Below are 13,377 nucleotides of genomic sequence, written 5' to 3' on the forward strand. Positions count from 1 at the left end.
GCTTGATATTTTGTACAACTGATTGTACAACAATTTGACTCTCCATGTTACCTTACTGATCATTATTTTTATTGCATTATGATCTGAAAATGTTGCATTTATTATTTCTGCTTTTCTGCATTTGCTGCCATGTTTTTATGACCTAGTACATGGTCAATCTTTGTGAATGTACCATGTGCTGCTGAAAAGGTGTATTCCTTTTTGTCCCTATTTATTTTTCTCCATATATCTATTAACTGTAATTTCCCCAAGATTCCCATCTTTTACCTCTTTCTTATTTTATTTATTTGATTGATCTAAATTTGATAGTGGTACGTTCAGGTCTCCCACTAGTATACTTTTACTATCTATTTCCTCCTTAAATTCCTCTAGGTTCTCCTTTAGAAATTTGGATGCTATACCATTTAATGCATACATGTTCATTACTGATTGTCTATATTCCCTTTTATCCCGATGTATTTACCTTCCCTACCCCTTTTAATCAGATCTATTTTTACTTTGGCTTTGTCAGATATCATGATTGTAACTCCTGTCTTCTTTTTATCAGTTGATGCCCAATAGGTTTTGCTCCAACCTTTAATTCTAACCTTGTGAGTATCTACCTGCCTCAGGTGTGTTTCTTGTAGACAACATATGGTAGGATTTTGGATTCTAATCCACTCTATTTGTTTTTGTTTTATGGGTGAGTTCATCCCATTCAAGTTCAAAGTTATGATTGTCACTTGTGTATTCCCCGGCATTTTGATATCCTCTCCTAGTTGTGCTTTCTTCTTTTGCTATATCCTTTTAAACCAGTAGTTTGCTTTTAATCAATCCCCCTAATCCCCTCCCTTAATATGCTTCCCTTTCTGGCCCCTCCCTTTTTGTTCCCTTCTTGTTTTTTTAGAATCTGTTAAGTTCCCTCCCCCTCTTTCTCTCCCTTTTTATACTCCCTGCTCCCTACCCCCCTTAGTTTTCCCTTATCACTTTCTCTGTAGAATAAGATAGAATTCAAGACCTCAATTGATCTAGATGCTCTTCCCTCTTAGAACTGATTTCACTGAGAGTAAGGTTTAAGTATTACCTATTAGCACTCTCTTCCTCTCCTTATAAGAGTATTCTTCCCATCCCTTCCCATGTGTATCTTTGTGTGATAAAGATTATCCTATTTATTTTATTCAGGTATCTCTTGGAGCCATTCTTGATCCCACCCCTTCCCTTTTTTTGCATATCATCTTATAGCACTTATTACCCCAGTCTTTTCCTGTGAATTACTAAAATAGTGAATATAATTTTGAGTTACAAATAAAAATTTCCCAATATAATATATATATGTATATATATATATATATATATATATATATATATATAATTTGATCTAATTGTAGCCCTTAAAGAAGAAAGTTTGAATAAAAATATTTTCCCGCTTTCCCTCTTTTTCTTATTTACCTTTTCATGTTTCTCTTGACCTTTGTGTTTGGATTTCAGACTTTCCACTTAGTTCTGTTCTTTTCTTTAAAAATACTTGAAAATCTTCTATTTTGTTGAATTCCCATACTGTCTCCTGGAAGTATATAGTCGGTTTTGATGGATAGGTGATCCTTGGTTGAAGACCCAATTCTCTTGCCATTCTAAATAGCATGTTCCTAGCCTTGTGGTCCTTTAGTGTGGAAACTGCCAGGTCTTGTGTGATCCTGATTGGTGCTCTGTTATCTGAATTGTCTCTTTTTGGCTTCTTGTAGAATTTTCTCCTTAGCTTGAAAGCTCTTGAATTTGGCAATTACATTCCTGGGAGTTTTCTTTTGAGATTTTAGTGTAGAGGGTGTTCTATGAACTCTTTCAATGTCTATTTCCCCCCTTTTCAAGAACACCAGGGCAGTTTTCTTGGATTTCTTGTAGTATGATGTCAAGATTTATGTTTATTTCTGGCTTTTTTAGGTAGACCAATGATTCTCAAATTGTCTCTCCTTGCTGTTTTCCTGATCTGTCAGCTTGTCAGTGAAATATTTTGTTTTTCTTTCTATTTTGTCAGTCTTTTGACTTTGTTTTATTAAGTCTTGCTGTTTTAAAAGATCATTGGCTTCCAGTTGCCTAATTCTTGTCTTTAAATACTGGTTTTCCTTTTCATTTTGGTTTATCCTGCTTTTCGTAGCTTCTAACTGTTTCTCCAATTGGGAGTTCTTGTCCTTTAAGCTGTTATTTTTTCTTTGAACCATTTCCCACTTTTCTTGCCAGAAGGCTTCAATCCTTTTGGTAAACTCCAATTTAAATTCCTCAAGACCTTGTGGGCAATTTCCATTTTTTTGGAAGGTTTTGGTGCATTTATTTGAATTTCCTCTTCAATTTCCTTTGTAACCAGGGTTTTTCCTCCATAAAAATGTCCAAGGGTCAATTCCTTCTTCTTGTTTTTCCTGGAGGGAAGTTGTTCTTGGTCACAATTTGCCATTACTGTGGAGGTTTATCCTTCCCTTTTTAGTCAGAAATCTGAGTGAGATGGGCAGGCTCTCTGCGTATGGAGTTAAGGAGCAAAGATTTTTTCTGAGGCAAGCTCTCAAATCTCCACAGCTTCTGCTGTTTGCTGCCCTTTTCTGTGCTATCTTCCCATGAGCACCCATAGTCTACACTCTTCAGCCTGCTGGGGTTTCAGTTGTAGCTGCTCTCAGGGGTAGGTCTTTGGTGGTCTTAGTCAGCTCCCAAGGACATGGAGGTGCCCCTTACTCACTCAAGAAGTTCCCCTCCCTCACTCACTGATTCTGGCATGTGCTGGCTCTAACTCCGGCTCTGTAGGTGGGGTGGGGGAGGATAGATCAGCTCACGTTTTGGTGGGAACTTTTTCACCCCCTTATGGTGTGGAAATGCCCAAATCCCATGTACCTTCAATGCTGATCCCTACTGTAGAGTCCCTTTGTTCTTATGAATTTTGTTTTTTTGGTCTTTTGAGGTAGTCTATATCAGTGGGTGCTGAGGAGAGGATGAGTCTTGTGTCTAGACTGCTGCCATGTTTACCTGGAAGTCTCCTATCACAGATCTTTCAGTGGTGGCAAAGAACTGATAACTAAAGGGATGTCCATCAACTGGGGACTGACTGAACAAGTTATGATATATGATTGTTCTGGAATACAATTGTGTCAGAATAAATAAAATGATCTTTAAAAAACCTGAAAACACTTATATAAAGTGATACAAAAGCAAAGTGAAAGGAATGAAGAGAATATTGTACACAGTAACAAAAATGATGTATGATGATCAAATATAATGACAACTATTATCAGCAAAACAATAACAAAGAAGGCCATCCATCACCATAGAAGGAACCAATGGAATCTGAATGCAGACTAAGACATAACATTCTTCCCATTATTTTCTCCATGAACTTTTCTCTAGGACAACAAGTATTTATACTTTCCTGATTTGATATAGACCAGATCATAGATTTTATGCCATTTCTTGTTCATGATGTATTATAGTTTATGGCATAAAACCACTAAACCCTATAACTACATGAAGGGTAATATTAGAATACATCAGTATCCCAATCTCCTGTAACACTGCCTTGCACCAGTATCCTTTTTCTCTTTTACAATGAAGTAGAATAAGAAGAAACAGACAATGAATTCTGAGAAATATCAACTCAACTATTTACTACCACAGAAGGAACTGAAAGAGTCTGAGAGGAGATAGAGGCATACTATTCTTCACTTTTCCCCCTCTATGAATTTTCTCTCATCTAAGCAATTCACAATATGATAAACATGGAAATATATATTGTATGATAATACATGTACAGTCTGTATCACATTACTTGCCTTCTTAGAGAAGATGTGAGAGAGAGAGAGACCATGGATTGCAAAATAATAAGAAAACAAGTATTAAAAATTGTATCACCATTCAATCTGAAAAACGAAATTAAAAATATATTTAAAAGACTATTATTAAAATTGTACCTACATGCAATTTAGAAAAATAAAACATTAACAAAGTGATATAGTATTTAAAATGTTTTGTGAACTTGAAAGCTCTATCCAAATGGGAGGAGGCATTAAATTGTTTTTTATTAATACATGAATAGATTTAGCCTCCACCAAAGGCCTATTTTGATGCCTCATCACACTGTAGCCATATCCTTATGTTCTTGAGTTCCAATGGAGTGCATGTCAATTTGATGCCAGTGGAGTGCAGTCTCTGTCAAGTCCTCCTAAGATGAAAAAAACTTTCTCATTTCAGTCTTCTAGAAAACTCTGTCATCTCAGGATCAAGCTAGCTACATTCAAATAGATTCATTTCTTATTAGTTTGCTCATTGTATAATGAATTATTCTGGCCTTAGAAACTCATGAATTCCTTGCATTAAAGAGGAGGAATTGTAATATGAATTGATGGATTACCTTCACTGAAGAGATCATATGTCTTTTAAAGTATTAACTTATCAGATAGATTCTTACTCTTAGAGAGCTTTACTTCAAGCACTTCATTTTATCTTTTTTAAAAGACCAAATAGTGGTTTATGCAAAGACTTGGTGAATTTGACTGAAACCACCTTGCTAGGTTGCCCAATCCATCTCCCACATATAATGCAATAGCTTCATTTATTACTTTCTATGCTTTGAGTGCCTTGAGTTATATTAGACTCTTTAGAATATGGAGAGAAAATGCTTGACTATAGGAATGGATACAGTGAATGCTCATTTCCCTCAATTAAACCTGAATGAAGAAGGAATAGAAAGATCGTGTACCTAATCACAACTATCCACATATCCATTGTGAAGACTGGATTTGGCTATCTCCTGATTGTAACAATGAAGGTACTTAACTCTTCCTTGACAGTGAAGATAAAATTTTAATCCCCTGTCTACTTTTAGACTTTAATCCCCAAAGTATTAACTCAGTATTTAAAGTAGATCTACCCATTTTAATTACAAAAAGGTGTTAACTAACAAAAAATGTGTTAATTTACTACAGAAAGGTGTTAACTAACTACAAAAACTGTTAACTAACCACAAATGAGTGTTAACTGACTCCAAAAGGTGTGAACACCCATTTCATACATTGAGTGGGCACTCCTGGAGAGGAACGTCTGCTGTGATTAGTAGACATAAAATTTAGGGGAGGTGACACAATAGAAAAAGATCTTTAAATAGAGGAAACAGAGGCCACATGGAAGAATTGGAAGCATCATTCTGTCACTCAAAATTGGAAGCTTCATTCAGTCACTCGGTGTTGGAGTGAAGTGAGACACTTGAGGAGAGACTGGAAGACAGACACTCAGACTTGGAGTGAAGACACTTGGCTGGGGAACTGGACCCCTGGAGCTCCTGGAGGAGCTCATGCAGGAGACCTCAGACTGCTTTCCTTTTAGACAGTGACCCCATGCATGTAAAGGCTGACTTAGTTTCCTTGCCTTTCTGTAGGTGTGAACCTCTGAGAAAGGCCCATCATCTTGAGACTCCTTTCCCCTGGCTGTGGCTTAGAATTTCTACCTGACTCTGAGGAAGCCAGAGCTCTCTCTCCCCTTTTACCTCTTCCTTAATATCTTCCCTCTATTGTAAATAAACTATCATGAATTCTATTTCATTTTAGTAATTCATTTGGGGATTTAGAAATTAAATCCCTGGTGACCACCAGATAATATATTCAGAGTCCAACCATAAAAATTTAACACTGTACATGTACATATTTTAATTTAAGTGAAATAAAAATGTTCCATAATATTTTACCTTATTAAACTAATCTTCAAAAGTACTTCAAACGAATAACATATTTATTAAGGATTTTTACCCCCTCATACTTACAAGATTTTGGCCTGCTTGTAGATTAAATACAGAATAACATAAGAAATTTCAAGATTAAAACTCAATATAATCCACATAAAGGAAATAAATCAGAAGAGATAATTTTAGGAATAGAATTGAGTAGATTATAAAACTTAGATAAGAAATTTGGCTGAGTTTCTTGGCAGCTAAGGAAACATGTCAGATTTAAGAGTTTGCATCAGCTAAAACACAAACTTTACTGAGTTAAGTTTCTTCTGGAATCAATTCAAGTAGAAATTTAGCCTGAATGGCTCTATAATACTATTCATATACACACACAAGCACACATGCACACACATACACAAACAGATATGCCCTATAGATTGCAAATCCAACTCCATATCAGTCTGGAAAATAGAAATTGAAGGAATGGCCATCAATGGGGGAATGGCTAAACAAATTGTAGCATATGATTGGAATGGAATACTACTGTAATAAATGACAAACAGGTTAATTTTGGAAAAACACTGAAAGACCTGTATGAAATTATAAAGAAGTAAGCAGAACCAAGAGAACATTATATACATTATACATTATATACAACAACAGAAGTATTGTTTGAAGAATGACTTGTGGGATACAACTAGATGGTTTAGTGAATTAAGAGCCAGGTCTAGAGACAGGAGGCTATGGGTTCAAAATGTAAGACACTTCCTAAACATATGACCCTGGGTAAGTCATGTAACCCCTATTGCCTTGCCCTTACTGTTCTTCTGCCCTAGAATCAATACATGGTATTTGATTCTAAGGCAGAGGATAGGGGTTTTAAATTTTTTTTAAAAGAATGATATGTAAAATGATGCCTTCTCTAATGGGGAAGAAGGGAGGGAGGTGTATAAATGGAGATTTTGAGCCTTTGGACTTCATCCCCCAGAAGTCCCTTAGAATTTTCCAAAATTCCATTTTCCTGCATCCACACATTTTGTGTGATTGTATTTAAGAGGCTGTAACTCCTCCCTCTTCCTCTCTTGGACCCGTGACCTGGCTGAAGTCAGGCAGTTCTTTTGTTTTAGTTATTATTAAGAAAATTTTATAAAATACAATACTTAGTTGTTGATTATTAATTTCAAAACCCACAGAGGGAATTAACTGAATGTTTTAAAAGAACAAATAAATACATTTAAATTTATGAAATATCGGAAGACAATATCATCAGAGAGAGGATTTTCCTTGATTAAGGGCCTCAAAAATAAACTGAGTTGTGATATTAAAAGAAGGGCAAGTAGGAACAAACTGAACTATGAATAGTAAGATCATTCCTCAATGTCTTTTGTTTTTATTTCTGAGGAAGGAAGGTGCAGTTCTGGAAACTGAGCAACAACTATGAAATACCTTTGTTCTCCCCAATCAGAGAAGAAAAAGAGAAAAAAAATATCCTGGGGAGTTACTTCTGTTTCTCCAGTCAGGATCATTTAAACTGCTATTATTTCCAATTAACTTATGCTGTCCAGCCCTCCTTGTGTCTCTTCTCCCTGATTTTTGCCTGGCTTCCCCTCCCCTATTGTTTGTCTCTCTGTTTTAGATAGCTAGATACATAGATAGATACATAGATAGATAGATAGATAGATAGATAGATGGATGGATAGATAGATGATGGATGATAGATAGATAGATAGATAGATAGATAGATAGATAGATAGATAGATAGATAGATAGATAAACAAATGGATAAATTAGTGGCCTCTAATCTTATTTTCTGTATTGATTTCTTGTTCAGTTGCAGAGTTCTGGGGTAGAAAAAGGTCAAATCTGAATCAGAGCCAGAAGGACATCTTAGTTTTTCCTGTCCTCAGTAAAAAGGATAGAGAGGCAGCAGAGCAATGGGCTCTTCTCAGGAATTCACAAACCTAATGGTGCTGCCTAATAGCTTTCCAAGCAGGCATAAAGTGGTAAATAGGAAAAATAAAAGCAAAGAAAAACATTCTCTGAAGTAAGAGTTGTAGCTTCCCCAAAGGCCAATGGAGAACAATATGGTGTATATGAATAGATACTAGTGCATTAAAAGTAAATATATATAATACACTAGTAAAAATGTAGCAATGATATAAAAGATGCCATCAGATGGCATTTAACTTGAAAAACTATGGGCTTATCTTGTTGTGAGGGTGAGTGTGCTCCACAGATATCTAAAAAGAGCCCAGAGATCCAGAAAGGGTCCTCAGCATTTAGGGAAGTCATCAATATGTTATTTATAATGCTTTAAAAATACTTGAAATATGAAGGTGAGAGAGGTTTAAAAGAAGAGGTCTAACAAAATCTATAATTCTCTAGCAGAATTCAGAAAAGGAGTAGCAATCATTAGCTCAGACAGAGTAAAGGCAAACTTTTTTTTAACTCCCTCTTAAAAGACTAAAAGCAAAAAGTGTATTACATTTAAAAGTACCATACACAGTGAATTGATATAAACACTTATATGGACTGAATGGCATCCCATCTAAAAACTAAAAAAAACTAAAAGTTAAATGAGTCAAGGGAGAAATAGATAGAAAAAAAACAATATTACTGAGGAAACCTTTTGAAACCTAGACACACCTAATTTAAAAAAAATCATGAAAGAAATAAGAGATCTGAATAGAATTTTAAAATAGTAACATATTGATAGATCCATAGAATGGAAATAGATTATACATGTTTGCCAGCTGTACATGGTATCTTTACAAAAATTGGTGCTGGGCATAAAATCCTCACAGACATATCCAGAAAAGCAAAGACATCAAACAAATTCTTTACTACTACAATGCAATAAAATATATATTCAGTAAATAGATTTTCATGAAAGGATTAAATATTAATTATAGACTTGATTTAATCCTAATGATTTATTGGTCAAAAGACAAATCATAGAAACAATACATAATTTTGTTAAAGAAAATCACAATAATGATACAACATTCCAATATTTGGTGGGTGTTGTCAGATAAATGTCTGTGGTAAAAGGAATATTTCACCAAAAAGAGAGAAAGATGAGATCAATAATTTGGGCAAAACATTTACAAAAATCCAGAAGATGTTTTAAGAACTTAGAAAACAAAACAGAAATTCTGAAAATCATCAGAGTAAAAATAAAAAGTAAAATAAATAAAAATAAAAGCTAAAACTAAAAAGCTAAAATAAAATGGAAGAATTGTTAGAAATAATTTTATCCAACTATGTTATTAATAATCAATAACTCAAATGAAATGGATGAATATTATGAAAACATAAAATATCCAAAACGAATGCCCAGGGGACAGCCAGTTTAAAAAGAAAGCCTGTCCTAGAGTCAGGAAGTCAGGTTTCAATTCTGATTTCAGACACTTACTGGCTGTGTGAGCTTGGGCAAGTCACTTAACCCTGTTTGCCTCAGTTTTCTCATCTATAAAATGAATGGGAAAAGAAAATGGCAAACCACTCCAGAATATTTGCTAAGAAAATCCAAAATGGGGTCATAGAAAGTCATAATGACTGAAAATTATTTGACAACAAAATAATATTAGCTATGTGAAATAAGAAATAGAAATTTTAAATAATCCAATCTCAGGAAAAGAAATTGAATAAACTATAGATTAATTACAGAAGGAAAAAATGAGAATGAAATAAGAACCAAAGAGATATATACATTAATTACACCAAATATTCAAGTAATTCATTCCAGTTTTACCTAAATTTTGCAAAAATGTACACAATAAGAACAATAATGTAAAGACAAATAACTTGGAAATCCATGAGAATTCAGATCAATGCAATGGACAACCACACTCCTAAAGGATCAATGATACAGATTATGAACCACTACCTAACAGAAAGGCTATGAAATGAAGATGTAAAATGAGACATTGATATTTGGAAATTATTGATTTGACTTGGTTTTGCTTCATGTAACATTTGTTAGAGAGATTGGGTTTTTTTTTAATTTGTTTGGGAGTAGAGATGGGAAAATATCAATATTTATATTTATATAAAATATAAAAATATAAATGCTTATTATTTGAAAAGAATAAAATAAAATAAATATTTTAGGATTCTGTTGAATAGGAACAGAAATGTTCCTATTTAATAACCTTCAGATAATTGATATATGACAAGGAATAGAACAGGGAGGATGAACATTTGTTAAAAGTGCTGTCCACTGTGTTAGAAAAAATCCAGCACAGATTTGAGGACAGAGAGAAATTGAGGTCCTTCAGATATTCCTTTTTGTTAATGACATTGTGCTGATTTGAGAAATTCCCAAAGACATTATTGAGTATACTGGAAGAAATCCTTAATCATTCAAAGCAACTTCACCTTTCCAAATGAAGAGGGAATACCAAGAACATGAATAACATCCCAGATTTTTACATATAGCTGGGCCCTATAGAACTTGTCCAATAGAATATATATGCAACAAATGTGCTGATAGAAAATGAGTTGGGTTCAGTATTAAAAAGGCAAAAAGAGTTCAGACTGGATTCCTTTGGGGAAATTCCAAAACTCTTTTACTGACTCCCATGATTCCCATAACAATAAAGGCACATCTTTTAAATATTAACATTTTAACAGTGTTATTATATGACAATGGTGGACCATTTCAGTCTATGAATAACTAGATAATGAATATGGTGTGTGTGTGTGTGTGTGTGTGTGTGTGTGTGTGTGTGTGTGTGCATGGAGAGAAAGAGAGAGAGAGAGAGAGAGAGAGAGAGAGAGAGAGATATTATCTCATCAGATCCTCATAACAACCTTGTGAAGCTGAAATTATCTTAATTATAAAAATGAAGAAATTGAGAATTAGAGGGAATAAATGACCCTTCAAAGGTCAACCACGTGGCTAGGAAGTATCTGAGAAAGGATTTGAATTCAGGTCATCTTGTATCTAACAATAGCATAAGTCCACTTAACCATACATACTAAGCCTATTCACATCATCTTAAAAGAGCAAGACATTACAGGGTGATAACCATTGTGTTCCACTGTGTCCTTGTAATATACAGAGAAAGAAAGGAAAGCCATAACCAAGTAGAGTGGACCCTGATTGTGGAACTTTTGGAAGACATGGAATGATTGGGTAGGCACAAATGAGTTGCTATCTGCTTTGTGGAGGAAGCTACCAAATCCATAAGAATATTTGAGTATGGAAGTTAATTATATAATGAAAAGATCTGTCTGCATTGTGAGCAGCACCACTCATGTTTAAAGAGTTTAGTGACTTGCCCAATGTCATAAAGCAGTAAGTGGTGGTTTATATTGAGCCCAATTCTTGTGACTCTAAGTTCAATTCTCTTTCTCCTCTAAGGTACTGACTCTCAATTTGTTATTATGGTGACAAAAACAATGGTCACCTCTCTGCACTCAAGGAGCTTATAGTCAAAGAAGTCATACACCAACATGGAATCGAAATGTGAAAGTGGTATTGAGGGAATAATGAAATAAAACATGCCATAGGAGATCATATCTACAGCTAGAAAGTATCACAGAGTTCATCTAGTTTCATGCCTTTCATTTTACAGATGAAGAAACATAGGTTCAGGGAGGCTGTGACTGGCCAAAACCCACACAAGTGATGAAAATTGAAGATTAAATTTAAACCCAGGTTCCCTGAATCTAGATCAAGTGCTCTTTACCCTATATTATGCTTTTATAATTCAAGTAGAATAAAGTGTGTGTAGAATGGGGGAAGAGAAGAAGGGACAAGGGATACGATGGGACTAATGATGTTAATCAGGTAATTTTAACTTCAACTAAAGAATTCATTTCTTTGTATTATTAATCTGGATCTTTAGGGAAGTTAGCATATCCCCAGCTGTTTCTGCATCCCTGCTGTAACAGCTGTGATTAATAGAGTTTCCAGATTGTATTAAGATAACCTGCTGTGACGGGGATTACTTTGAGATCATGCTAAAGTGTAAGCTGATAGAGAATTAAGCAACTAATTGTAACTCAGCTAAAAGTAAAAGGTAATTAGTTGTATTTGTTTTTTAAAGCAACGTAGGTGTAATTTCAATATAGATATTATTATGTCTGAAAAATCTGCATAGTAGTTTCTGATCACAATGGTGGTGACTTGTCTTTAGGTTTTAGAACTGCTTGTGATCATCATATTATCCCTGGCTCTAGGAGTCTAATTTAAAGACACTAGCAATGATCTGGTATTTAGGAAGTCAATATCACTTCTTGCAATATGATTGTGGAAGAAAAAAGAGTTGGGGAGCTAGTATAGTATTGATTACAAACTTAACAGAATCTGAAAATAACCATTTGTGACTTTGCTAACATGTGAGAAGAGATTTAGAAGAAATCAATCAATCAACATTCATTAAACAGTTATTAAATGCCAATCACTGCTAAGCACTAGGGATAAAAAGAAAAACAAACAAACCAGAGTGGGGAAAATACCATCCTAGTCTTCAAGGAGTTACATTCTGTAGTAATATACAAAATATAAATGGATGGAGGAAAGATACACAGTGCTTATAGGTTTTCAAATATCTCATTTTATCCTTACAACTCTGAGAGGTAGGTGCTATTGTTATCTCCTTTTCACAGTTGAGGAAACTGAGGCAGGCAAAGGTTAAATTACTTGCCTGTTACATAGTGACTGAGGTCAAATTTGAACTCAGTAACTCACTGATTTCAGATTCCCCACTCTAACCACTGAGTACCTAGCTATGTCAAAGTACACAGCAACACACAAAATAGAATTAAAAAGGAAAAGGCACTAGCCACTGGGTAAGGGAAATGGGGAAGACCATTTGCAAGAAAGTGGCTGAGTTGTTAAGGAAGCTAAGAATTCTCAGAGGTGGAAGTGAGAGAGAACATTCCTAGGATGTGCCATTTAGAGTGATGGGGCAATAAGTTCCAAAGCACAGATACTGGACACAGTCCCATGTGAGAAAGAGAAGATAGTACAGCTGGACAGCGTACATGGGAGAAATTAATGTATCATAAAACTGGAAACCACAAATAATGTGTAAGAAGAATGGCAAACACCAAGTGAGGTTAATGAATTAATTTCTAGTACTGATAAATCCCACTCCTCTCTGTCCCCCTCCCCCCATTCTGAGTAACTCTTACAAAAGCCTGAAGGACACTCCCTGCTCTATCTCTGTCTAGACACATTATTTAGATTAGAAGATTATAGATGTCCTTAGAAAAGGACCTAATGTATTTCCGTTGAAATCTTGGTTGTTTGAAAGACCACATCGTTTCCAAACCTAAAATTGTGTGATCATGCCCTAAGATTTGAGCATATTTTCCAGAATCTTATTTGGAACCCAACCTAAAGGGTGATGTATAAGGCATATTTTTATTTTTATTTATTCATTGTGCCATCAAATAAATATGACCCTTCCTGAGATAGAGTGAAATTTGACCTAAATTTAGTATCCAGCAGATCTAAACCCACCTGGCTTTAGCAGATCAAAGGAATTCAGTTATACCTGCCATGTTTCACAGATATCTCAAAGATCTAAGCCCATGGAGAGACACATCTCAAAATTTCTACCTCCTTCAGTAAGCATCATTCAATCAGGACCACACTACCTCTATCTTACACTAGTTCTGATATTTTTAACAAGTCTATCACTTCATACCAAGTCAGCCTGGGCTCTTACCCCCAGGAGCCCACATTA

Source organism: Monodelphis domestica, chromosome 6 (genome assembly GCF_027887165.1).
Source record: "Monodelphis domestica isolate mMonDom1 chromosome 6, mMonDom1.pri, whole genome shotgun sequence".
In the NCBI taxonomy this organism is placed as follows: Eukaryota; Metazoa; Chordata; class Mammalia; order Didelphimorphia; family Didelphidae; genus Monodelphis; species Monodelphis domestica.